The sequence below is a fragment of the Elephas maximus genome, chromosome 3, assembly GCF_024166365.1.
Source record: "Elephas maximus indicus isolate mEleMax1 chromosome 3, mEleMax1 primary haplotype, whole genome shotgun sequence".
NCBI lineage: Eukaryota > Metazoa > Chordata > Mammalia > Proboscidea > Elephantidae > Elephas > Elephas maximus.
This window is the reverse complement of record NC_064821.1, coordinates 61,755,097-61,782,647: the sequence shown is the minus strand read 5'-3', so window position 1 is coordinate 61,782,647 and position 27,551 is coordinate 61,755,097. Positions and strand designations below refer to the sequence as shown.

Sequence of the window (27,551 nt, the reverse complement as noted above, 5' to 3'; positions counted from 1 at the left end):
GGATCATAACAAATTATGGATAACATTGCAAAGAATAGGAATTCCAGAGCACTTAATTGTGTTTATGAGGAACCTGTGTATAGACCAAAAGAACAAGGGAATACTGCATGACTTAAAATCAGGAAAGGTGTGCATGAGGGTTGTATCCTTTCATCATACATACTCAATCTGCATAATGAGCAAACAATCCAAAAAACTGGACTATATGAAGAGGAACACGGCATCAGGATTGAAGGAAAGCTCATTAACAGCATGCATTATGCAGATGATACAGCCTTGCTTGCTGAAAGTGAAGAGGACTTGAAGCATTTACTGATGGAGATCAAAGACTACAGCCTTCAGTATAGGTTACACTTGAACATAAAGAAAACAAAAATCCTCACAACTGGACGAATAAGCAACATCACAATAAATGGAGAAAAGAAAAATATTGAAGTTGTCACGGATTTCATTTTACTTGGATCCACAATCAATGCCCATGGAAGCAGCAGTCAAGAATCAAATAATGCATTACACTGGGGAAATCTGCTGCAGAAGACTTCTCTAAAATATTAAAAAGCAAAGATATCACCTTGAGGGCTAAGGTGCGCCTGACCCAAGCGATGGTACTTTCAATGGCTTCATGTGCATGTGAAAGCCGGACAGTGAATAAGGAAGACCAAAGAAGAATCAATGCCTTTGAATTATGGTGTTGGCGAAGATTATTGAATATACCATGGACTGCCAGAGGAATGAACAAATCTGTCTAGGAAGAAGCACAGCCAGAATGCTCCTTTGAAGTGAAGATGGCGAGACTTCATCTCATGTACTTCTGACATGTTATCAGGAGGGACCAGTCCCTGCAGGACATCATGCTTGGTAAAGGGTGAGTGAAAAAATGGGAGATCCTTAACAAGATGGACTGACACAGTGGGTGCAAAAGTGGGCTCAAACACAGCAACAATTGCATGGATGGCGCAGGACTGGGCAGCGTTTCGTTCTGTTGGATGTAGAGTCACTATGAGTCAGAGCCAACTGGGCACCACCTAACACCACCAAGAGACTTGTAGAAAGTCCTTGGGCGTGATTTGCTTAACAGCTCTACTCTGTGTAGGACTCACCTTCCAACAGGCTGTCATCAGTTCAGTGTAACACTCTTTGACCACATGTTCTGAGTGCCTTGCCCTGCGGTAGGAAATGCCTTCTAGTACAAGGTCTACCTTCGAGGCCCTTCAGTCTAGTAATGATTAGTGATAATTCATGTTTCTGCTGTGCTTTACACCAAAGCCCTGGGAGGTCAGCACTGCTACACCTAAGTCACAGAAGAGGAAACAGGCTTAGACAGCTGAAGTGACTTGTTCAAGCTTCCTCTGTCAAAAAGGGGCACAGCCGGGCCTGATCCCTGATTTGCCTGATTCCAAGTCCAGTGGTTTTTCTGCTGAAGCTTCTAGCCACTGGGGTGATGGGGATAGGGCTTGGGCTATCATTTCTTTCTGAGGCAGTTTGTCCCTCTTAGAGAAAGTTGTTGTTGTTAGATGCTCTTGAGACAGCCCCTGAACAGCTTCGTTCACAATGGAATGAGACACTACTGAGTTCTGTACCATCCCCTGATCAGTTGTGGGTCGGATATTATGATCCATAGGGTTTTCACTGGCTGATTTTCAGAAATAGGTTGCCAGGTCATTTTTCCTAGCCCATCTTAGTCTGGAAGCTCCAGTGAAACTTGTTGAGCATCATAGCAACACGCGAGCCTCCACTGCCAAAGGAGTGGGGCCGCACAAGAGGTGCATTGGCCAGGAATAGAAGCAGGGTCTTCTGCATGGAAGGCGAGAATTCTAATGCTGAATCACCAACAAGAGAAGTTAGAGTCATGTAAAAAGCTAAAGGAAACTAGAAAGCCAAGTATCATGGACTCCCTGACTGCCCCAGGGTCTTGGCTCCTTGATATCCATCCAGCTTTCCTCTCCCGTGGGGCTCATGTTTCGCAGGCTCGGGCCAGTAAGGAAACACGGCACCGCCCTGAAATCCAGTCTCCAAATTATCTCAACCGGCAGCCCTTGTCATCCCCGCCTCCCTCACTCCTCTGCCCTACTTTTCTAAGATTCAGCCCACTTTGACTTAACTTCCTCTTATGTGTTAGGCCCTTCCCTATACAATGTTCAACCAACCACTATTTATTGAGCACCTACTATATACCAAGGAGTCCCTGGGTGGCATAAACGGTTAAGTGCTCAGTTACTAACCGAAAGTTGGCAGTTTAAACCCACTTAGAGGTGAATCAGAAGAAAAGGCCTGGTGATCTACTCCCCCAAAATCAGCCATGAAAACCCTGTGGAGCACAGTTCTATTCTGACATGGGGCCACCGTAAGTCAGAACGGACTTGAAGGCTACTGGTTTGGTTTGGTTTTACTATACACCAGGAGTTGTTTTGGTGTTCAGTAAAACAGCCCCAATTCCTGCTGGTGTGGTGAGACAAAGAAAGAAGTAAAATCCATCGGCTGACGGGAGCTGGTAAGTGCTATGGAAAATAAAGAAGGCAGGGGAAGGGAGAAGGAGGACAGATGCCGTTCACAGTTTTCAACAGGGAGGTCAGAGAAGTTTTCATCAAGAAATCACCTGGCTGTAGTCTTGCAATAGTCCTCTGCAGCAGACAATATCACGCCCAAATCCTGGATGAGGAAACTGAGGCTTCAGGGTTAAATCGCGAGCCCATACCATGCCGTTCCACCCCGCCAAGCTTCCTCCATGTGCCCTCTCTCCTGACTCCACCAGATAGTCCAAGCAGCACTTTTGCAGCTGAGGAACGGAGGCTCTGAGAGGTGAAGCCACATGCCCAGGCCTGCAGAAGTACACGGTGAGTTGGAGCTGCTTCCTGGGCTCAGGCCACAACAGCTTCCCCAGCTCCAGCTCTGGGCCGGTTGAAACTCAATCCTTCTTGCTGCTGACTCTTTATCTTCCAAGACTCTGGCTCCTGTTCCAGAGTCCCTTTGGCTCTCTACCCCAGGTCATATTAGCCCCAAATTTTCCATCCCAGCCTTGTTCTGCCTCAATTAACTTCTGGCCCATCAGTAAACCCACATTTGCATGCGACCTATAAAAGACATCTTGTGTATGGCCAAGGGTGAACAGCGGGGATACACCGGTAAGGGGAAGGCAGACGGCTCCTCAGCTTCTCATCATAGGTTCCTGTCTGGATTTGTTTGGTAATTTCAAGCACTTCGGTCTAATCCTTATGAACACTATGGCAGAGTGGAAAAAGCCTGGATTTGGAGGAGACAGATCTGGGGTGAAGTCCTGGCCACCTGGCCTTGAAAGTGACTTTATGTCTAGAACATCAGGTTCCTTATCTGTAAAACAGAGTTAATCATCCCTACTGTGCAGGGTTGTTGTTAAAGACAAGATACAACTGAGAGAATCTGTGAAAAGACAAAATTTGATAGTGTATTTGGAAAGCATTTAACAGGCCCTGGTAGACAGTCAAGAATTTGTTGAACTGAATGGAGAAGTCCGTAGAATGGTGAAACCAGCACAAGAAGAGCCGCATTCACTGTGTTCCTACACACTGAGATAGATACTCTTGTTATCATTCCCATTTTACAGAAGGGGAAACAAGCACAGAGAGGTTAAGTAAGTTGCCCAAGATGGCACAGCAGGACAGTGGTGGCAAAGTTGGGATTGGAACCCAGATTGTTCAACTCCAAAGCACAAGCTCTTTTTAAAAAAAAAAAAAAAGTTTTGTTATTGTGGTAAATGTATATAGAACACAAAACAGTTGCCTTTTCAACATTTTTAAGTGAAAAATTCAGTGACGTTAATTAGGCTCGCCATGTTGTACAACCATCACCACTACTTGTTTCAAAATTGTTTTGTCACCCTTGACAGAAAATCAGCACTCCTTAAGCGGTAACTCCCCCTCTTCCCCATCCTTCCCTTTCACTCCCTTCCACCCTGATAACCACTAATAAACCTTGGTCTCTATGCATTTGCCTTTGCAGTCTAAATATTTCACGTAAGTGGGATCGCAAATGAGTTGTCCTTTTGTGTCTGACTTATTTCACTCAGCATAGTGCTTTCAAGGACTCATCCATGCCATAACATGTATCAGAGCTTCATTTCCCTTTATGACCGGATGATATTTCATTAAGGGACCCTGGTGGTACAATGGTTAAGCGCTTGGTTGGTAACCAGAAGGTTGGCAGATGAAACCCTCTTAGCTGCTCCGTGGGAGAAAAGACCTGGTGATCAGCTCCTGTAAAGACTGCAGCCTAGGAAACCCTATGGGGCAGTGCTACTTTGTCCTATAGGGTCGCTAGGAGTCAGAATTAGCTCAACAGCAGCTAACAACAACAACAAATATTCCATTGTATGTATATACCACATTTTGTTTATCCATTCTTCTGTTGATGGACATTCCGGTTGTTTCCACCTTTTGGCTATTGTGAACAATGCTGCAAAGAACATTGGTGTACAAGAATCTGTATTCCTGCTTTCAAATCTTTTCAGTATATTCTTAGGAGTAGAACTGCTGGGTCATATGGTAGTTCTGGAAACCCTGATGGCATAGTGGGTCAGTGCTACAGCTGCTAACCAAAAGGTCAGCAGTTGGAATCCACAGGCGCTCCTTGGAAACTTGGGGCAGTTCTACGCTGTCCTATAGGGTCGCTGTGAGTCAGAATCAACTTGACGGCAATGGGTTTGTTTTTTTTGTTTTTGCTTTTTAATGGTAATTCTATGTTTAACTTTTTGAGGAACTGCAACCTGTCTAGCCCAATGCTTTCATTTTTCCCCAGGAGGAGCCTGAGGTCCAGAGAGGTAGCCTAAAATGACCTGCCTAAAGTCACACAGCCAAGAACCAGGATGAGCACCCTGGTTTCTCGACTCCAGGAATCCATGCAATCCCTGAATATCCCGCTAACCATGAGGGGCATCAGGGAAGGAGTCTTGAAGGATGAGTTGATTTTTTTCCAGCAGAAGTGCAAGGAAGGCAGTTTAAGCAGAAGGAACAGCCAGTACAAAGGTGTGGAGGATATGAACGTCCGTTTTGAAGACTACTGAGCTATAGGAGTTCCTGGGTGATGCAAACAGTTAACATGCTCAGCTGCTAACCAAAAGGTTGGAGGTTGGAGTCCACCCAGAGTTGCCTCGAAAGAAAAGCCTGGCAATCTAGTTTGGAAAAACCAGCTACTGAAAACCCTATGGAGCACAGTTCTACACTGACACACATGGGGCTGCCATGAGTTGGAGCCAACTCTACGGCAGCTGGTGATGGCGGTGAGCTATAAGGTGCACGCAGAGGCTGGGGAAGGGGCAGATGATGGGCTTGGTTTTTCATACTGAATATTTCTACTGGGCTCTTTTCTTTTTTAATACTTGCTTGTTCTGTTTTGTATTGCTAATATCTTTCCTTATTTTTTTTGCACGTTTCTAATGCATCTTTTGGAGTCCCTGGGTGGCGCCGATGGTTATGCACTCAACTACTAACTGAAAGGCTGGCAGTTCAACTCACCCTGGGGTGCCGCAGAAGACAGGCCTGGTGATCTGCTTCTGAAAGGTCAGAGTCTTGAAAACCCGATGGAGCAGTTCTATTCTGCATACATGGGATCATCATGAGTCGGAATCAACTCTACGGCAGCTAACGCAGCAGTAACACTTCTTTAAAATTCTTGCCCCATCTGTTCTAGTGCAGCTGATTCCAGCGGTATCTCTAATCGGTGTGTTGCTTTTCTTTGGAAGTCATTGTGCTCAGGCTGAAGGAGAGGGGGCGGAGAGGCTGTACACTTTGCCCTTAAAACTAACAGTGAAGGAAGACACATGGCTCCTGGTTTCTCCCCCTCAGATCAAACCCCACCCCCAAGTAATGATAATGCCACCAAACCCGGGAATATGGGGAAAACTGAGACTCTCCTGGGCAGATAGAAGGTGGTTTTAAACTTGGGGGGATGGGGTTTCGGTAGGAAGGTTGTTGCAGCTAGGGGAGGGGGCAGAGGTTGGTCCTTATCAGGGTGGTGGAGAACACTGTAGAAGAGAAAACAGGTTTGAATTCTACCCTGGCCTTTTGTGTTAAGCCCTCCCACACTCCCACCCATGCACACAGCCCACCACTGTCCTGGGACAACCAGCACCCTTGCTTGGAAATCAGCAGCCCAGGCCGTGTGGCACACGTGTCTGCTGGGGGAAAACCAGGTCAGTGCAAGAGGCAATGCGGAGTCGCAGGAAATGAGTGGGGACCAAAAGGCCTTTACAGTCACTCTGCCACCCCTTGCCCTCCAGAACCCTGGCTGGCAGTACTGATCTGAGCAGACAGTCCTTCTCCTCGCTGCTTCCCCCTGGGGTGCTGAAAGCGAGCCCCAATCCTGTGGCGTTAGTTACTTGGGAGGAGGGAGAAGCGGTGGTGATGACAACCCCAGAGACAAACCATATGTTTTCGATGTCTGAGGGTCCCCACTCTGGGATTGTCTTCTCTTTGAGCTCATTGGTGCTAACAGAGACTAGGGTCAGGATTCAACTCTTACCCCAACACAGCACCAAACAAATAGCTGAAGCCCACCCAAAGAATATAAGCTCACAGGCTAAAAGAACAGAGTATCCAAGGAGCACAATGACTTCAAAAGAAAAACAAACTGATTAGAGATACCACTGGAATCAGTGGTATTAGAACAAATGGACCTAGAATCTTAAATAAGCTTGTTGTTGTTAAGTGCCGTTGAGTTGGTTCCAATTCATAGCGACCCTATGTACAACAGAGAGAAACACTGCCCAGTCCTGTGCCATCCTTACAATTGTTGCTATGTTTGAGACCATCGTTGCAGCCACTGTGTCCCTCCATCTCATTGAGGGTCTTCTTCTTTTTTGCTAACCCTCTACCTTACCAAGCATGATGTCCTCCAGCAACTGGTCCTTCCTGATAACACAAGCATGATGTCCTCCAGCAACTGGTCCTTCCTGATAACAAGTACAAAGTACGTGAGATGAAGTCTTGTCATTCTTGCTTCCAAGGAGCATTCTGGCTGTATTTCTTCCAAGACAGACTCTTTCACTCTTCTGGAAGTCCGCAGTATAATCAATACTCTTCATCAACACCATAATTCAAAGGTATCAATTCTTCGGTCTTCCTTATTCATCATCCAGCTTTCCCATGCATATGAGGTGATTGGAAATGCCATGGCTTGGGTCAGGCACACCTTAGTTCTCAAAGTGACATCTTTCCTTTTTAACACTCTAAAGAGGTCTTTTGCAGCAGATATTCCCAATGCAATACATCATTTGATTTTTTGACTGCTGTTTCCATGGGTATTGATTGTGGGTCCAAGTAAAATGAAATCCTTGACAACGTCAGTATTTTCTCCATTTATCATGATGTTGCTTATTGGTCCAGTTGTGAGGATTTTCTCTTTCTTTATATTGAGGTATAATCCATACTGCAGGCTGTGGTCTTTGATCTTCATCAGTAAGTGCTTCAAGTCCTCTTCACCTGCAGCAAGCAAGGTTGTGTCATTTGCATACTGCAGGTTGTTAATGCGTCTTCTTCCAATCCTGTGGCAGGTACTTCTTCATATAGGCCAGCTTCTTTAAATAAGCTTAGGAGCACGCAAAATAAGGGGAAATATTAGCAATACAAAATACAATGTGTTAAAAAATAAAGGATGCATGTAGAAATATTCAAAATGAAAAACCAGTTAAAAAGTGAAAATGTAATAGGTAGAATAAATTATGGAATAGATGCAGCAGTTGAAGAATGAAATAGTGAACTGGGATATCAGATCAAGGAACTCTTCCAGGAGGAATCACGGAAGGACTAAGAAACAGAAAATTTGAAAGAAAAGAACATCAACCCTAAGTTTATTCCATTAATTTGAGATGGATCATAAATCTAATTGTAAAAGCCAGAACTAAAAAGCTTCTAGGAGAAAATATTAGAGGATATTTTTGTGACTTTGGGAAGGCGAAGAGCACCAACAACATAAAAGAAAAAAACTGATAAATTTAAAATTTTCTGCTCATCAAAATATACCATTAAGAAGATGAATAGGCAAGACACATACTGGGAAAAAATATTCACAGTACATATAGCTAACAAAGGACTTGTATCCGGGATATAAATGACTCCTAAAATTGATAATAAAATGATGAACAATCCCTGTCCTCAAGTGAGTATAAGAATCAGACGCTTCAAAAAGAAAATATACAAACGATTGATAAGTTTATGGAAAGGTGTTCAACAGCATTATTTATCAGGTAGATGAAAATTAAACCCACTCTACACCCACCAGAATGACTAGAACCAAATCAAAAAGACTTGCAAAACCGAACATTGGCAAGAATGTAGAAAAACCTAGACATCTCATATATTGCTCGTGGGAGTGTAAAATAGTGCAGCCACTTTGGAAAAGAGTTTGGAAGTTTCTTAAAAAATTGAAATTACACTTATCACATGGTCTGGCAATTCCAGTCCTAAGTATTTTCTCAAAAGAAAAGCATATTTACATGAAAGACTTGCATAAATGTTCATAGGAACTTTATTAACAATAGCTGTCTTAGTTATCTAGTGCTGCCAGAACACAAAAGCCACAAGTAGATGGCTTTAACAAAGAGAAATTTATTCTCTCACAGCCTAGGAGCCTAGAAGTCTGAATTCAGGGTGCCAGCTCCAAAGGAAGGCTTTCTCTCTCTGTTGGCTCTGGAGAAAGGTCCTTGTTATCAATCTTCCCCTGGACTAGGAGCTTCTTGGTGCAGGGACTTCGAGTCCAAAGGATGTGGTCTTCTCCTGGCACTACTTTCTTGGAGGTATGAGGTTCCCCTGTCTCTCTGCTCACTTCTCTGCTTTATATCTCAAAAAGAGATTGACTTAAAACACAACCTAATCTTAGAGATGGAGTCCAGTCTCATTAACATAACTGCCACTAATCCCACCTCACTAACATTATAGAGATAGGATTTACAATACATAGGAACCTCACATCAGATGACAAAATGGTGGACAATCACAATACTGGGAATCATGGACTGGCCAAGATGACACACATTTTTGGAGGGACACAATTCAATCCATAACAATAGCCAACAAGTAGAAACCATCTAGATGTCTATCAACAGATGAATGGATGAACAATGGTAGTATATAAATATAATGGAATACTAACCAAAAAAAAAAAAAAAAACCCCACTACCGTTGAGTCGATTCCGACTCATAGCAACCCTATAGGACAGAGTAGAACTGCCCCATAGAGTTTCCAAGGAGTGCCTGGTGGATTCAAACTGCTGACCCTTTGGTTAGCAGCCATAGCGCTTAACCACTACATCACCAGGGTTTCCAAAGGAATACTACTCAGCAATAAAAAAGAATGAATTACTGAGGCAACAACATAGATGAATCTCAAAAACTTTATGCTAACTGAAAGAAGCTGGACATAAAAGAGTATATACAGTATGATTCCATTTATATGCAATTCTAGAAAAGACAATTTTAACCTATGGTGAAAGAAATCAGAGGCAGGATTGACTGGAAAGGGGTGTGAGGAAAATTGCTGGGGTGATAGAAAGTTGGTTTGTTTTGCTGTATCTTGTTTTGGGTCGTGATTACAAGGTTGTATACATTTGTCAAAACTCATTGAACTGAACATTTAAGATCTGTGCATTTATTTATGAAATTACACCTCAATAAAAGGGAGAGAGGGAGAGATGGAAATGTAAATGCCAACATTTAGAAAATAACAGTCCCATGACTGAAAAATAAATCAAGGGAGGAGATATTTGAAGAAACAATGAAGATAATTTCAGAACTAAAGAAGGATTGAAAAACCTCAATTTGAAAGGACCCCACATATACCAAACAAGAGAGATAAGGAAAAATCCACACTCAGGCATATTATAGTGGCTATCGAAAGACATGTAAAAGCTTTAGAAGTGTAGAGAAAGATCACTTACAAAAGGAATAAGCATCAAAGGAAAAGAATTTTGAACCAAGAATTTTATATCCAGCTAAACTGTCATTCAAATGTAAAAGGCTAATGAAAGCCACAGCATTCAATGCCTCAAGTTTGTACACAAAGACCCATATTAAATACAATTTTGAAGGAACTTCTTAAATAATAGAAACAAATTCAGCAGATGATAGTAGAGATTTGTGAAATAGGATGAACAAACAACTTAGTAAAATTTAGTTATTAAAAAAATCCCAGATCAAAGAAAAGAACAAGAACATATATCTATATTTAAAACCAAAAAAATCTAGGTAATTTTAATATGTGAAGGGAATGGGAGAGTGGATGGAGAGAAGTAGACCAAGGAACATGAGAAAATGTTAATCTTGTCTGGGTAGGGAAAACTCATAGATAAAATTTTTTAAAGTAATAAGACATTAAAATGAAACAGAAAAAGCAAAACAAATTGACACAAATATGTAAGATAGGAGAAACAAAGTACACGTACACATTCTTTTCAGGAACACTTGAAACATTTTGAAAATTGATCACATACCAGGCCATAAAGCAAGTCTCCATTCCAAATAATAGGTTTTCACAAAGCCCACATTCTCTGACCACAGTGTAATTAAGTTAGAAGTTAATGTTTTTAAAAGGACAAATAATTCCTCATACCCTAAGAAATTAAAAACATCCCTAAATATCTCATGGATAAAAGAAAACTCATCCTAGAACTTTAGAATTACTTAAAACTGAATGATAATGAAATCACTACATATCAAAAATTGTAGAATGCAGCAAAGGCTAAACACTACTAATGAGCTAAGTATTCAAACTTAAAAAGTTAGAAAAACAGAAACCTGAAGAAAGTAAAAGGAAATCATAAAGAGCAGAAATCAACAAGACAGAAAACAGATATTCGTTTGAGAAGATCAAAGCCCCAGTCGGTCCTTCAAGAAGACCAATAAACTTCTGACAAGATTAATCAAGAAAAAGAGGGAGAGAGAGAGAAAACACAGTTATTATGGAAAAAAGGAATACAAATAAGAAAATGCTATAAGCAATCTTATGCCAATAAATTTGAAATACAAAATCCTAAAAATGTACATTCCTAAAAATATAACCTAGTAAAACCGCCTCAAGAAGAAATAAAGAACCTGAATCAAAGAAAACCATAGGCCCAAATGATTTTATGAGTGAGGTCAACAATCATTTTTATATCACTGGTTAGGACTGGTGGTTCTAACCAGTACAATAAGACTGGAAAATACAAAAACAAAAAACATCAACAAGCCCTATCATTATTTGTAGCTGAAAGCTCTTTGAAAGCAGGAACTGGGTCAGATACAGCACTTAGCCCCAGGCATGGCAGGCGGTTAGGCAAAAGACTGTTTGTTGAATGCGTAAATGAATGACCTCCTGCCCCTATCGTTCCCCCTCCCTGACTCTGCTTCCTCCTTTCTCTATCCTGACAGTTGCCAAGAAGCCAGTGCCCAGGTGAGCTGATAAGAAATGCCACTTCAGCAGAAATTTCCTGAAGCAGGGACATCCCATTTTTTTCCCTCACTCAGAGCCACACCAGGCAGTGAGGGGACAGAGCCCAAAGCAAGTACTACCTCTGTCACAGGCCTGGCCTGCGAAGTGTCACAGGATGAGGGGACTGGCAGGCTTGCCTGGAGCCTGGACAAGAGGCCTCCCACAGCTGAGCTCCACTTGGCTGTGTGCCAATAGGGAAACACTTGATAATTCAAGTCATGTAGTCACTCAAAAGGAAAGGATCCATTTCCTCTGACAGGAGGAAGTGGGGCAGGGGGCCGGACCAGGGATTTGGATGTTGAAGACGAAAATTGCGGACAAAGTTCTTACTGAGCCAGTGTTGAGATTCATTACCCCAGGAAGGTTCTGGAAGCCTGAGATGGAAGCCCAGGGGTGTCAGGCCTGAGCCCTGGGCCAATACCCCACTAAGGTTTCAGAAGGAGCAGTGGCCCAAGCCAGGCTAAGTGCTCCAGCCTCCCCCGACCCTGTGTGTGGAGACACCAAGGCTGCCCTGCCATGCCCCCAGATATCATGAAGGCCTGTAAACTCCAGTCTCTCAGCTCAGGGGGCCAGGGCCACAAAACACTCAGGGACTCCCCTTGACTGTCACCTTGACTGTCTGTTCTTGCCATTTGCCCAACTTCTGCTGTTATGGATGGAATTGTGTTCCCCCAAAATATGTGTTTTAAATGCTAACCTCTATGCCTGTGGTTAAAATCTCATTTGGGAATAGATTGTCCTTGTTATGTTAATGAGGCAGGATTAGAGTACAGTGTTCTTGAGTCAATCTCTTTTGAGATACAAAAGGGATTAAAACAAGCAAGTAAGGAAGCAGAGATCAGGAAGAGATGCCAAGGCACATGAAGATAGCCCAGCAGCAGAAGCTCAAAGAGCTGAGGACCTTCCTCCAGAGCCAACAGAGAGAAAAAGCCTTTCTCTAGAGCTGGTACCCTGAATTCAGACTTCTAGCCTTCTAAACAGTGAGAAATGAATATCACATAGCGATTTAAGAGTTGTGAGACCTTTGTGCTTCAGTTTCTCACCTGTAAATATTAACTCCATGAGAGGTTATTTTAAGTAGTAATTCGCATATATATATTACTAATATAATTCTGACTTACAGCAACCCTGTAGGACAGAGCAGAACTGCCCCACGGGGTTTCCTAGGCTGTAAATCTTTGCAAAAGCAGACTGCCATATCTTTCTCCCGTGTTCATTCATTCGTTCAACAGATATGTATTAAGTACCTACTATTTTTTTTTTATGTGCCAGGTGGAGCCCTGGTGGCACAGTGGTTAAGAGCTCGGCTGCTAACCAAAAGGTCAGCAGTTCGAATCCACCAGGCACTCCTTGGAAACCCTATGGAGCAGTTGTACTCAGTCCTATAGGGTAGCTATGAGTCAGTGGAAACTGACTCAATGGCAATGGGTTTGGTAACAGGTATGTGCCAGGCAGTATGGCACACATAGATTCAGCAAGTGAAGGCTACTTATATTATTATTAAACAAATTAAGGTTGCTTGGGGCCAGAGCACACCTTTGAACAAAATGAGCAAAGAGACCTGTCAGAGATGTGATGCTGGGGCAACTCACTACCTGACCAAAGGCCTGAACCAGGGAAACTGCCGCCCAGGGAAACTGGCTTGTCCTGTTGCCAATCAGTAACAAGCCATTTGTGGGCTGCTGTCATCAGTGGAGATGCGAAGACACTGATGGGAAGGGAGGTTCAGGTGTCGAGCCCAGAGAGATAGCCTCCGCAGGTTTCCCCGGGGCAACCAAACCCGCAGTGCTGTGGAAACTCCTGCCGGGCATGCCTGCACTTCCTTAACTGGGAAGTCGTTAAGCACTGCTGAGAGCAGGCACCACATCAGACACCGGATGGAATTCATGGATGATTCAGATGGGACTCCTGCCCTCCAGGAACTCATAATTAGAGCCAAACACTGGGCAGATGGTCCAAGTGCAGAAGGGCTCCAGATTTCCAAGCAAGATCTAGAAAAAGCCATTGTGCAAAATGGCAACGATGACAGGGAGGGACCACTGTGGGGAGGGGACAGCAGGTGCAAGGATGCGTGAGGTTGGAGGACGCATTTGGGGAGAGACATTTAGCCTGAGATTCTGATCTGAGTTTGAGGGCTGGTTTTGCTATTGATTTGACCTTGGGTAAATTGTCTTGCCTCCCTGAGCCTCAGTCTTTTCCTTTTGAAAAATGATAATAATATTTCGTAAAGTTTTTTAAGGATTTGGTGAGTTCACAAATAACAAAAGGCTTTAAAAATTGACAGTATGATAAACCCATTGCCTTCTAGTTGACTCCGACTCATAGTGACTCTATAGGACAGAGTAGAACTGCCCCCATAGAGTTTCCAAGGAGAGGCTGGTAGATTCAAACTGCAGACCTTTTGGTTAGCAGCTGAGCTCTTAACCACTGCACCACCAGTGCCCTGAAAGTATGATAAAAAAAATAGGAGCTGGAAAACTGAGACTGGGCCTGTTAAAATGACTTGCCCAGGGTTGCATAGCTGATTAAAACAGGAACTGAACCCCATGTCAGCTGAGTCAACTCTCCCCTGGGCACCTACACCCCCAAAGTCCACCCCAGGCTCCCCTTGGCAACCTGTCTAGCAAGGCCTAAGCAACAAGCAGAACACTTAATTCCCTAGTGTAGGGTTTACCATTTATCTTGCTGTGTGATCCGGGGCCCACCGTCCTCCCTCTCTGAGCCTCAATTTTCGAATTTGCAAAAATGGAGATGCCACTCACAATGCAGCTCCCACCAAGGGTGAGTGCGTGGAAGGAAGGCTCTGCCAACAGAAGAGCACTTGCCACAGGCACAGAAGTATCAGTCATTAAAACAAGTGACAAAGGCGGTGCTAAGTAAGAGCCACTGCAGTCCCCACAGAGTGGAAGAGGGGAGTCGGACAGACGTGAATTCAAATGTCAGCCGCTCCACTTGCCAGCTGGGGGAACTGGAGCAGATTACTCCATCTCTGAGTCATTTTCTTAAAAATGGGTTGTTAGGAGGATTAAATGCATGAAGGTATAGAAAGCATTTAGCAAAATGGCTAAGTGCGTAATAAATATTCAGTAAATGCTAATAACCCTGAGTATTACCATTATCACCACTGTTAGTATTATTATAAAGGGGTGGGAAGGGTGAGCCTGACTCTTCCCAGAACGCTCTGAATCCAGCCTTTTCCTTTTCACTCCTTAATCCTGAATTGCAGCCAGGCCCAGGAGCCAGCCTGGTCCTGAGGACTGAACATGGGCACAGCTATGTGTCCCACAAGAGGTCCTCACATCACGTCAGAGGGTGCATTCTGGTGTAACCTAGCTCAGTGTTCCTCTTGCCTTCCCAGACAAGGAAAGGAAGATAGAACACTGAACTGGGTGCCACTTTGGCCATGTTCCTTCCCAGCCCCATCCACAGTGACTAAATCTAATTTGGTCCTGGACTGTCCTTTCATCTCGTGTGCCAACTCTAGTTAGTTGATAATGGTTGCCTGGGGCACTGTACCGTTACGTGTCACTTAATGTCCACGACGGTTCTGTGAAATAGGACGTTACATGACTTGGACATTGTGGAAACACCATTATATACAGGCAGTCCCCAGCTTACCAACGAGTTTTGTTCCTAAGCCTGTCTTTAAGTTGAATTTGTACATAAGTTGGAACAGTTAGGTATGGTTCATATCTAACGTCAGTTAGTCAAATGTTTGTCTTAGTATATAGTACATAGCGTACTTTTCCACGCATAAAAAACATTAAGGAAACACTTCCAGACACACTACCCACCCAGCGCACTACAACATCTTTAACATAATGATACAGTAATAATAATGTTTTGATGCACGTCGCAAAGTAGCACCCATTTGTTATTATGAACCATTACGTGTACCTTGAATTTTTAATATGGTTTTACAGGGGTTGGTTTTTAACTACGGGTTGTACATAAGTCTATTATAACCTTATTGGACCATGGACGTATATGTGGTTGGATGCTGCCCAAACGGATGTTATGCATCTGGTCTGATGTTGCCCAAATGGACGTGATGCAGTACATGACAGTATTTAGAAGAACTTGAGGTTTAGGAAAAAAAAGAGCGGGGACTGATTAGTGACGTCTGACTTGGAAGTGAGAGCAGGGGAGTGACAGCATGTATGTCAGCTATTTGCCATTCATGAGCCGCAAAAGTCCTAAGCCTTGCCTCACTCATACTGTGGTAGTGAGGAAGGGTAACTGGCAGCCAAGAGAGGCAAAGAGACTTTTCCAGGGTCACACAGCTTGAAATGGTAGGGCTAGGATTTAAACCCAGGCCCCTCTGGGTTTCTGAGGCTGCTTCCCATTAGGATTCTATCATTTCCTCCTTCTTGCATGGAAGACGGCTGTGCAGGCTGAGATCCAGCATCTGGGAGAACAGACACTGCTGCCTCAAACAGTGGTGCCTATTGCAAGCCCCAGGGACAGACAGATGGTGCAATTGCAAACAAATGCAGACAACAAGGCCCCTGAGGGTTTGTATCCAAACACAAAAATTTGAATCCAAATGCTAACCTGATTGGGTAGGTGGGCAGGTGACCTGGATTTGTGTCTCACCTCCACTTTGCAGCTGTGTGACCTTGAGAAAGTTACTCAACATCTCTAAGCTCCCATTTCCTTCTCTGTAAAATGGAGACAGTAACAAGCCGTGGTTGTAAATAAATATAAAGTCATTTAAAGTGATTAGCTCAGTTCCTGACAGAGTAAACTCTGATATGTTAATTATAAGGATTAAGTCAAGGCAGGAAAAAAAAAAAACCAAAAAACACAGCATTTTCACAAAAAAATACTCAAGGTATTAAAGTAAGGGTTTGGATGAACAGCTGAGAGGAAATGTGTTTATCTTGGATATCCTGATAGGCTAAATGAAGCTGAAATCTAAATCACCATATTTGATGGTTTCAGAACAAATGAGAAACCAGACCCTTCTAGGAAGATGGGTGCATCAGGAAGCGCCTTGACTGGGTGGATTAGCAATGGTGGGGGACAAAGGAGTATACGTCCTACTTCCCCGGGGGGGGGGTTGTGCCTCAGTTTCCCCATCCGCAATGTGGGGACAATAACAACACCTGCCTCATGGGGCTGTTGCAGGACTACATGAGCCAATTCAGGTGAGGCACTGAGCATCTGTCTGGTACATCAATGTTAGCAGGTTAGCAGTCATGGCAGGGGGCACTTTAATGTAGCTGTGAAATCAGGGCACAGCAGTGCTAAGAAGGGGGGGGTGGGGGACAACTCAGAATCAGCTGAGACTAGTTCTACCCAGAATGGTGATGCGTAAGTTATTCCTTCCTGTGTGTTAAGAGGCAGGTATGTCAAGGGGAGATGGGCGGAGGGAGAAGGATACAAATACTCAGGGAGGCTGATACAGTTCAATGACAGCTGACAACAGGCCAAGAGCATTATCATCGAACTGAGATCTGAGAATGCTCCACCTGAAATCTGGAAGGCTCCCCACCCTCTTGTTTTATGGACAAAGTAAAAGGTGAATCAGAGAAGGCAAGAGATGGACCTAAACACAACTACCTGGTAGATTCTCTTAAAGCCTGCATTTATGGCTTTTCAAATCAAAGCGATTTGATTTGACCAACTAAAAACTTAAAAAAGCCATGAAATGCTGGCTGAGCTATGCCCTGGCAGCTTGCGATGCCGCCAGTTCTGGTGAGTTCCTCCAGCTGGGATGGGGTTGGGGTGACCCGGATCAGGTCACGGAGCAGCCCCAAGGCTGTACCTGAAGGTTGGAGAAGCTGCTCTGAAACAAGCCCAGGGGTCATGGTGGGACCACTTCAGGGCCTCCAAGGCCCCCAGACCTAGTCCCAGAAATAATCTCCCAGGCTCCCTCCCCTCCCCTCAAGAGGGTACCTGGGGGGGGATTTGAATCCAAGGTGTGCTCCCTCTGAGCCTCAGTCTCCTCAACTGCAAAACAGTGGAGGTGGGGGTGGTAGTGGTGGAGGTCCCCGGTCTGGTGCAAACCCCTGCTGAGAATTTGCTTTTCTAACAAGCCCCCTGATGAGAATCTGCATTTCCACCCCAGATATACTGAATCAGAATCTACACTATAACAAATCCTCAACAGATTTTTTTGAGTGTAGCTTTCAGGGAACTTCTCAGAAATGTAAATTCTCAGCAGGGGTATGAACAGGAAGGGAGGGAGGGAGGGAGGAAGGAAGGGGAAGGAAAGGAAGGAAGGGGAAGGAAAGGAAGGGAGGGAGGGAGGGAGGAAGGGAGGAAGGGAGGAAGGGAGGAAGGGAGGAAGGAAGGAAGGAAGGAAGGAAGGAAGGAAGGAAGGAAGGAAGGAAGGAAGGAAGGAAGGAAGGAAGGAAGGAAGGAAGGAAGGAAGGAAGGAAGGAAGGAAGGAAGGAAGGAAGGAAGGAAGGAAGGAAGGAAGGAAGGAAGGAAGGAAGGAAGGAAGGAAGGAAGGAAGGAAGGAAGGAAGGAAGGAAGGAAGGAAGGAAGGAAGGAAGGAAGGAAGGAAGGAAGGAAGGAAGGAAGGAAGGAAGGAAGGAAGGAAGGAAGGAAGGAAGGAAGGAAGGAAGGAAGGAGCTTGAAGCCCTGGTTTGAAAGTATCTGGTACACAGAGGGCTCACAAAATGCTACTTGCCACTCAGGGCCCCTCTCTGAACTCCTCTGCAATCACAGACCAGCTTTTCTCCCACGCAGAGGGGACCTGTGGTCACTATGGGGAGTCAAGGCTCCACCTTGTTCATCTTATAGCAGTTTGTACAGGGAGCCCTCCTAGAATTTCTTCTTGGTGAGATTCCACCCTGTGGCTCAGATTCTGTGCTGCAGGCTGCAGCAGCAGTGCCTGGATGTCTGAGCAAGCGTTGGCTCTCAGTAACAGAGAAGCTGAGAGCTGGGTTCAGAGCACAAGGTGGTGTTTCCTTGTCTGTGAAGTAGGTAAACACCAAAGCACTGGGCAGCTGAGAGCATTAGGTGAGGTGGCAGATGTCAGGGAGTCCCTTCCCTGAGGGGGCTGGGCAATCTCTAGAATGAAGCACCCAGGGTTGCCTGCCTCCCCCCCGCAAGGGAACAGGTTCCAGGCCCAGCACTCTAAGACCTGACAGGCTAAGGCTCTGTTGCCCCCAGGCCTCTAGAGCCCTCAGACTCCTCCTGGGGACTACCAAAGCAGGAAGGAAGCTCCCTCCACCTCCTTGCATCTGGCGGACATGTTCAGAGAGGCTGCCAGGGCACAGAAGAGGAGCTGGTGTCCATGTGTCTCACATTCTTATCCCAAGTGTGCCCACTGCCCCAGGACTGGCCCAGGGAACAATTCCAATGAGATGTAGGCACCTCCTAGATGGCCTCACAGCATCTAGTCCAGAAATTGCAAACTCTGAAGCCTGCAAGAGCCAGTCAAGTAATGTCACGGAGGCAAATGCGCTGGGTATGAAGGAGGGGATGGCCATCACGGGGATTGTGGTAAAATGGACGGGGAAGCTGCTGGTCATTTCCAGCCAAGGAGCCAGGCAGGGATGTGACTGAGCATGGCCACACCTTCTGATCTGTCAAGAGAAGCCAGAAACCCATACTTTCATGCAAAATGAAATCACCTGGTTTACCAATGCAAGTAACCAAACCTCACTTTGGGCTGGCAGTCTGTGGCTGACCTACTATCACCTAGCGCACACACACACACACACAAAATTGCCGTCGAGTCAATTTCAACTCATGTTTTTCAAGGCTATGACCTTTCAGAAGCAGATCACCAGGCCTGCCTTCCGAGGCACCCTGGGCGGGGTTGAACGGCCAACCTTTCAGTTAGTAGTCAAGCCCTTAACCACCCAGGGACTCCCAACCTACCACATACTAAAACCAAAAACCAAACCCAGTGACATCGAGTCGATTCCGACTCATAGTGACCCTATAGGACAGAGTAGAACTGCCTCCATAGAGTTTCCGAGGAGCACCTGGCAGATTCAAACTGCCGACCCTTTAGTTAGCAGCCTTAGCACTTAACCACTACGCCACCAGGGTTTCCTACCACATACTAGGCCGTAAATATTTGACGACCAAGTGGTTAAATTAGATCCATCCCTGTCTTGGAGAAGTCCTATCTCCTCCCCGCTGCTCCTCGGGACTCTTGGTTTACAGATGAAGAAACTGAGGCTCAGAGAGGGGAAATGACTTGCCCAAGGTCACACGAGGAGCCCTGTTGGCACAGTGGTTAAAGTGCCGGGCTGTTAACCCAAAGGTTGGTGGTTCAAACCCACCAATTGCTCTGCAGGAGAAAGATGTGGCAGCCTGCTTCTGTAAAGATTATAGCCTTGGAAACCCTACGGGGGAGTTCTAGGCTGTCCAACAGAGTTGCTATGAGTCGAAATCTACTCCATGACAATGGGTAAGGTCACACAGGTAGTTTATCGACAGCTCAAGGACTTAAAGTCTCCTCTCCTGAGTTTAAGATCTTTTTCCACCAACTCACACCACCTGGATTCTCCCTTGAACAATTGTTTCTCTTTGCAAAAAATAGACCAAATAAACATATGGAAATGATATACTCCAAATTCAGGACAGTTGTTACCTCTGGGAAGGTCACGGAACTTAGAACCAGGAGACACTAAGCCCCGGGCCAGAGAACCAGGAGATCCTAAGCCTGGGGCCAGCTCTGTTTTAAGCAGCTGGTGACCTTGGGGAAGCTCCTCTCCCTCTCCGGGCCTCAGTTTCCCTACAAAGAAGCAGCTTCTAATAGACTTCCAGCTCTGAAATTATAGGCATTTGTGAGCTCTCCTCCCTGGCTAGTACTTTGTGGCCTCAAATGGATATAAAAGAGTAATACTAATAATAATGGGGAGGGAGAGGCCACACCAGCTGGGAAAGAACAAGGAACACCACCATTTTTAGTGAAACCTGACCCCTGGTTACTGGAATTCAGAAAGAAATCATGGTAATGCTTGGGCAGCTTAACCACCATCCTCCAGTTAACAAAAACACATCTGGTTTCACTTCGCTTTCCTCGTTCTCCTCCCCCTACCCCCTACCCTCATCTCAAATTTTACCCCTTAATTCGAGAAGTCAAATTAAATGCAAACAATTGATTTCATGCCACAGTGAGGTTGAGGATTTAAGTACGGAAGACTTGAGTTTTTCTGGGAGCAATTATGAAATGTTGGGGGGTGGTACGGAAAAGTAGAAAAATATGGAGGCTGTTCTTAAATGTTCTTTGGACGCCAAGCATCAAATAAAAGTTGTTGAGCCGACTGTGTGCCTGGTACTTCACATACATGAATCTGCAAGACAGGTGTAGTTATTCCCATTTCAGGGAGGCTCAGAGAGGTGAAGTGACTTGTCTTGGGTAACTTAGCTAGGGATTGGAATCCAAGATGCTGACCAGAAAGCCAGTGTTTTCCCTGTTGTCTAGGCCTTTGCTACCTGAACAGGGACTTCCTCTGGCCCTTCTGGATAGGCTGATACTGATGAAGGAAACTGCCACCAAAACTGTCCCACAGGGAGTATTAACTTCTCAATTGCAATCACCAACATTGGTTCAGCCCAGTGTTAGAAAGTCATTTATGCTCTTGCTGACCCCTTATAGCAACGCTCCGAAGTCCATTTTATTAACCCACATTATGGATCCTGAAACTGAGGCCCAGAGGAGGAAAGTGACTTGTCCAGAGCCACAGAAGCACTGGGAATAAATCCTTAGCCTACTGCCCCCAGCTGCCCTCTACAAGGGAGGACACCTCAAGAAAAAAAAAAATACCGCCCAGCCCAGCTCTGCCTGACAAGCCAAGCCAGCATTCCTGTGGCCCCGCAGAGGTTTCCGAGCACTGGTTCCCAGCCCAGCTTGCTCACTCTCCCCCCCGGTATTCTCTTTGAGCTCTGGGTTTTGTATTAACATCTCCATTTGGACCTATTTCAAGGTGAAATCTCCAGGCTACACCCCTGGATGCTACCCCTTGGATTAAGAGGCCTCATCCCCAGAGGTGGGAGCAAAACTGAACTTGGAATTCCAGATAGCTGGGCTTCAGTCCCAGCTCTCCCAGGTAGCGTCTGTGCATCCTTGGGCAAGTCGCCTTCCATCTTCAAGATGAGTTTCTTTATGTATAAAGTGAGAAAGAACCACATCTAGCTTGTGGGGGACGTTGGGTATATAAGCCAAAGGACACGGGCATGAAGGGCCTGAGTTTGGTTTTGCCCCATTTCCAAGCTGGGACACTGTGAGGCACAAGAAGAAGAGGCAGAAGGCAGGAGTCACTCAGAGATTACAGCTCCAGGGTTGTTCCAGGCCCGGAGCTCCAGGCTCCTGGCCCAGGCCAAGTCTAGGATAGTAGGAAGTGGCATGAGTGTGGGCAAGGAGGGCACGGTGCCACCCTCGCTGCTCAGCACATCAGGGAATTGGCAGGACCGGGGCAAAGGTGGGTGGGTGCTGGGTTAATAGGGCTCAGAGACAGTGACCTGACACCCCAGCCAATCTTAGCCTTACATTTTCTGCTGAGATTAGAGCTGACTCTCGCCAATACTTTCTTAAGCATGGGCACTAGCTAAACATCTTGCATGCATTAATTATATTTAGACCTCAGGCCCAGCAGCTGCTACTGATATCCACAGCCTGAGGATGAGGCAATGGAGGCACTGAGAGGGAAGGGACCTCAACCAGGATCACACGGCTATGCTGCCTTCTCTATTGTTGTTGTTGGGTGCTGTCAAGTTGATTCCAACTCATAGTGACCCTATAGGACAAAGTAAAACTGCCCCATAGGATTTTCCAGGCTGTGATCTTTACAGGGAAACCCTGGTGGCGTAGTGGTTAAGTGCTATGGCTGCTAACCAAAAGGTTGGCAGTTCAAATCCACCAGGTGCTCCTCGGAAGCTCTATGGGGCAGTTCCACCCTGTCCTTTAGGGTTGCTATGAGTCGGCATCGACTCGATGGCAATGGGTTTGGTTGGGTTTGGTTTTGGAATCTTTACAGTGGCCCTGGTGGTGCAGTAGTTAAGAGCTTAATCTTTACGGGAGCAGATCACCAGGTCCTTCACCGATGGAAGCGTTGGGTGGGTTTGAACTGCCAACTTTTTGGTTTTAGCAGCCGAGTGTTTAGCTGTTGTGCCATCAGGGCTCCTTTTGTCTTCTCTATTAAAAAGCCCATTGCCATCAAGTTGGTTTTGACTCATAGCGACCCTATCGGACAGAGTAGGACTGATCCATAGGATTTCCAAGGCTGTAAATTTTTTTTTTTTTTAATCTTTATAGAGGAGCCCCGCTAACCAAAAGATTGGCAGTTCGAATCCACCAGCCACTCTTTGGAAACCCTACGAGGCAGTTCTACTCTGTCCTACAGGGTTGCTAGGACTGGGAATGGACTCAATGGCAGTGGGTTTGGTATGGGGTTTTTGTTAATCTTTACAGAAGCAGACTGCCACATCTTTCTCTCGTGGAGCAGCTGGTGGGTTGAAACCTTTCAGTTGGCAGCCACGTGCTTAAGCACTGTGTCACGAGGGCTCCTCCTTCTCTCTATTAGTGAGGGCCAAGTGTTGGCCAGTCAAGTTTATACGTTATTGCATTTTTATCTCTTGCCTTGTGAGCTAATTGATTTCAACTCTAAAATGTCGATTTTTAACAGCCAACTTCACAGTCTGAAAAAATAACTGTCACAAGAACATCGGCTCCAGGAAGAGGGCTTTTGTCTGTTTAACTTGCTGAAGCATTCCCACACCTAGAACAGGCTTCCCACAGAGTTGATGCTTAATAAATATTTGTTGAATGAAGATGGCACTTTTTTTTTCCCCAGCATCAGTTCAATTTCATTCTGCACAGTAGTCCTACACAAGAGGCATTAAAACAAACAAACCCATTGCCACCAAGTTGATTCCAACTCATAGCAACCCTATAGAACAGAGTAGATCTGCCCCAAAGGGTTTCCAAGGAGCAGCTGGTGGACTCAAACTGCTGACCTTTTTGCTTAGCAGCTGAGCTTTTAACCTCTGCGAGAGGTATGCTCCTCTTTTCATAGACGGGACAACAGTCAGAGAAAAGGACCAACACCCTGTTTCACTCCAAGGGTTCAGAAGTTCAGAAGCTATGTCCAGGAGGCTCTCCTGCTTTGAGAATTCAGAGGGGTTGAGTTCAGGAAGAAAAGAGAAGGCAGAGGGGCAAGATGGGTAAGGACAGGGGATGGAGTGGATGGGACAGGATCAGGTGGGGCAGCCATATGTGGGAGGACCAGTGATTTGGACAGGGCAGGTCTGGAGGGTGGAGGGAGGCAGGGTTGAACCCAGGGAAGGACCAGAGGAGAAACCAGCAGAATAGCATAGTGTCCTGGAGGTCACAAGGAAGGGACAGAGACTGTGTTGGAGGCCTGGGTTCAAAGGCTCCAGCTGGGGGATTCAGCCCCTCATCTCCTGAGCAGCTAAGGTTGCAGGGTTTGGAGACTGGGTTCAAATCTTGTCTCCACAACTTGCTTACTTCACTAAGACTCAGTTTCCCCATTTGTAAAGTGAGATGGTGCATGTGAAGTGTTGGAGCAGGTGGCACGCAGTAGGCATTCAATAAGCACTGTCATCATCGAGGGGGAGGCACCAAACAGGCCTCCCTGCTGTGTAGATGAGCTAGAAGCCCCGCCCACATGAGGGGCCTCCGTTCTTTTCCCAGGGCCCAATAGAGGTTTCCGCCGAGAATCAGCCCCTCCTTTGATCTCAAGAATCCTTCCCCTCACCCAGAGGCCTTTGTGCTGAGTCCCCTTCCCCCAGCCCCATTGGGTGTTGAAAGGGGATCGGAGGGGATGGTGTGAGAGAGGAAGGGGCTTTCCTCGGCTTCCCGCCCACCCCTGTGAACATGCGTTTAACCCATTCCTGTCAAGGCTGGGGGCAGGAACGAGCCCTGGGCGGCCGACCTCATCCGCGCACACCATGAAGGGGCAGAGGAGCAGAGCCCCAAGCCCACCCTACAGGCTCTCTTGGCCTGGGGACACCGATACTCACTCTGGATTTCCCCTTTTCCTCTTCCCCCTCACGGTTCCCAGATCTGAAAGCTTCTCTTCCCTCTACTCCTCCCAGCTCCAGCCCAAATTACTTTAGACCCATCCATACAGACCAGCCCCCCCTCCCCTGGCGGCTGGGGAAGATCTAGACGCTGCTAGGTGGGGGACACGGGAGGGCACTAGGAGGCAGGCTGAGTTTTGGCAGCCTGGAGTCTTTCCTTGGAGATCTACGACCTAGGGGGGACCATTGGGGCTGCTCTGCCGCTGGGCACTGCGGGGAGATGCCGAGACCGAGGGTCGGGGGTCTCAGGCAGCGGCCTTGGATTGCAGAGCGGTCCCAAGGACGGCCCCTTAGTTCGCGGGCTCCGCGGGCGTCACGTCCAGCCTCCAGCACTGTCCCAGCGCGCCGGCCAGTGGCCTCGGATGCGCTGGTAGCGGAGCCTGAGAAGTGGCGGGGGGTCCCGCATGGGATACGGGGGCTGGGGCGCGGAGGTCCCTACCCTCCCATTTGTATTCAGGCTCGCCACCACCCCGGGAGGGTCCGGGGGTCCACTACGTACCCGGGGATCCGGGAGAACCGGGGGCAGCGCCTGGTTCTTACTTGCGCAGAGTTCGGGGAAGAGGATCGGTCCCGGCGCAAGTGGCGTGGGATCGGGGCGCTGGAACCAGAGCGCGGACAGGCAGGAGCGCGGCGCTACACCGGGTCGCCTCCCGGCGAGCTTATAAAGGGGACCCACAGCTGCCGGGCAGTCCTCCCCGCCCCCGGCCCGCCCCCGCCCGCCCCAGCCCGAGGCCCGCCGCCGGGTCGCGCGGCGGGCCAGGGCGCCCCCTACCGGGGAACTGTGCGCACGCCCTGTGGCACTCCTCCGGCCTGGCTGGAGGGCCTTGGTGGAAAGTCGCAAGGCACCCCCGACGGTTCCCGGCTCTCTCTGCCTCGGGCTTCCTCGGCCCAGCCCTTCTCTCTCTCCGCGAGCTCGGGCTCGAATTCTGGTCGCTATGCGAGTCTCCCCCTATGTCTTTATCTGTGGTTCCATCTTCGCTCTGTGTCTGTTCATGGCTTCCTTTGTCTCTCGCCCTCTCTTCTTCTGGTCCTCTGTGTGTCTGTCTCTGTATGTGTCTACCTACCTGTCTCTCTTTGGGTCTTTATGTCTCTATCCGCCTCTGCCCATGTGCCTTTGTCTGCCCTGTCTCCATGTCTCTGTCCACCTGTGTCTCTGAATCTCCTCCCGGGTTTTTGTCTCCTTCCCCTTCCAGGCCAGAAACCTAGGCTCTCCGCCCTCTCTTCCCTTTCCTTGGCTGCTTTTTTGGCTATAGTGGGAGAGAAGACCTGGAAGGGGTGGACTGAGTGGGAAACCTCCCTCCTTCCCTTCTCCTCAGAGAAGGCAGAGTCAGCCAAGTTTGTGCTGACCTGTGTCCCAACCATGGCCCCATGCATGCCTTCTGGGTCCAGAGAAGAGGGCAGACACTTCCCAGGCAGCGAAATCAGACAGCCCAGGTTCAAAACTCAACTCTAGGTGACCTTGGACAAGTCACTTGACCCCTGTGAGCTCTGCCTGCCCCTCTAACTGATAGACACCATTTCCTCTGGCTTCCCTCAGGACATGGTGGGAGAGTCATTTGAGAAAGGGGTTGGGGAGTGCACAGGAAATGCTAACATTCTAAGACTCTAACAGTCTAGATAATGGGAGGGGAGGTACAGGAGCAGATACTGGGTGCTACAGGTCCCATCACCACTCCCCAGTGACCAGCCCCTGATGAGACCACTACCCTCATTCCTCTGAGTAATCCCCAGAACCAGGCTGTCTGAATTCTCTTGACAATTTCATGCCAGGAAGTCCCCAGCTACATTTAAATGCCTCCAGTGGCAGAGAGCTCACTACCTCCCAAGAAAAGGGTCTTCTTAATGACTCTTGGGGCTGCCTGGAATGGTTTGTGCCTCTCACCCATGATAACTGGTCAGAGATTTGAAAGCAGAGATCATGAGCCTCCTTGAGCTTGCCCTTCCTCAGCATCTAAGCCCCAGTACCATCTCTTCTTGCAGCTGCCTTGTCTTCAAGGCAGTAAGGAGGGGTCCAAGGCCAGAGCAGAGGAGAGGTGTCGATGCTGACAGACTCAATTCCAGCCCAGAATTCTCCCCCCTCTTACCTACTCCATGCTAGGTTCCAGGCCAGCCATCTTGCATACAGTATCTCCCGAAAGCCCTGTTTTAACAGAGGAGAAAACCGAGGGCCAGAAAGAGGGCATGTTGTGACTTATCAGTGAAGTTGGAGCCAGAACTGCGACCTGGTACCAGAAGCCAAGAATGTCTTTGTATTTATGTTTATTTCCTCTTGTATTTTTGGCAGTTGATACTGTTTTCCTATTTACAGGAGGGATATAAAGTTTCCTTTTTGAAATAAGTTTGTGTTTTTAAAAAGTGAGCCAAAAATGTTAAGTAAATAATCTTTATGTATTCATGTGTTAGGTGATTGTGTCAAAAACTGTGGAGATGGTAAATGAATGAAGTTTAGGAAGTACAACACTCCACAGGAAGTTGTATGGGAAAGCACCCAGCTCTGCTCCCAAAACATGGGAGAGGCTCGATACAGGCTCACAAATGCCAAGGAAGAGTTTAGGGATATGAGAAGACTTATGATGGTGTCATCATTAGTGAGCCAGTCATGGAAAGTCTCCCAGAAACCTGGTTAGATGCTGGGAAGCTGAGCCAGCAGGGGGTGGGCCCTAACCTAACATGGGCCCCTCAGCACCTGCCTCTGACTTATCTCCCTGGGGCCATGGAAGATGAAGCCTTCTGGTTGAGCCACATACTTGGCATTGGGCCCCCTGTATCTGGGTGATTATACCCTAGGTGCCCCTCACCTTGGGAGTCCAGGCATTGGTTATCAGCAAGAAGAACTACTGCTTGACCATTCCTGCCACCTTCCCCTTTCACAACCTCCTGCTTTGCTCCTGGGCTCTGCCTGTCATGAGAATTCAACTGAGATGGAGGGGCTGTTGTCTCCCCTGACCCCTAGGTGCACCCCCTCCTGGTGTGGTCAACACAGCAGGAAGGAGGCCTGGATAGAAAATTAGGAGCCCCAAGTGCCCTTCCCAGCTCTGCCAGACTTATAGGGTGAGCTGAGCAAGTCATTTCCCCTTTCTGGGGTCAGGTTCCCCTTGGCT

General features: G+C 46.9%; 1 protein-coding gene across 4 annotated transcripts in view; it reads right to left on the bottom strand.

The window, feature by feature from the left end:
- The window catches only part of ALPL (alkaline phosphatase, biomineralization associated), a 68,375-nt gene extending 43,274 nt beyond the window's left edge, over positions 1-25,101 (bottom strand). For 3 of the 4 annotated variants that reach the window (XM_049878181.1, XM_049878180.1, XM_049878179.1), the window contains exon 1: positions 24,950-25,101. The gene's annotated coding sequence lies outside the window, so the exon portion shown is untranslated. The remainder of the gene's footprint in view (positions 1-24,949) is intronic. The other variant, XM_049878182.1, reaches the window with a different exon arrangement.
- Positions 25,102-27,551: the final 2,450 nt, after the last annotated feature.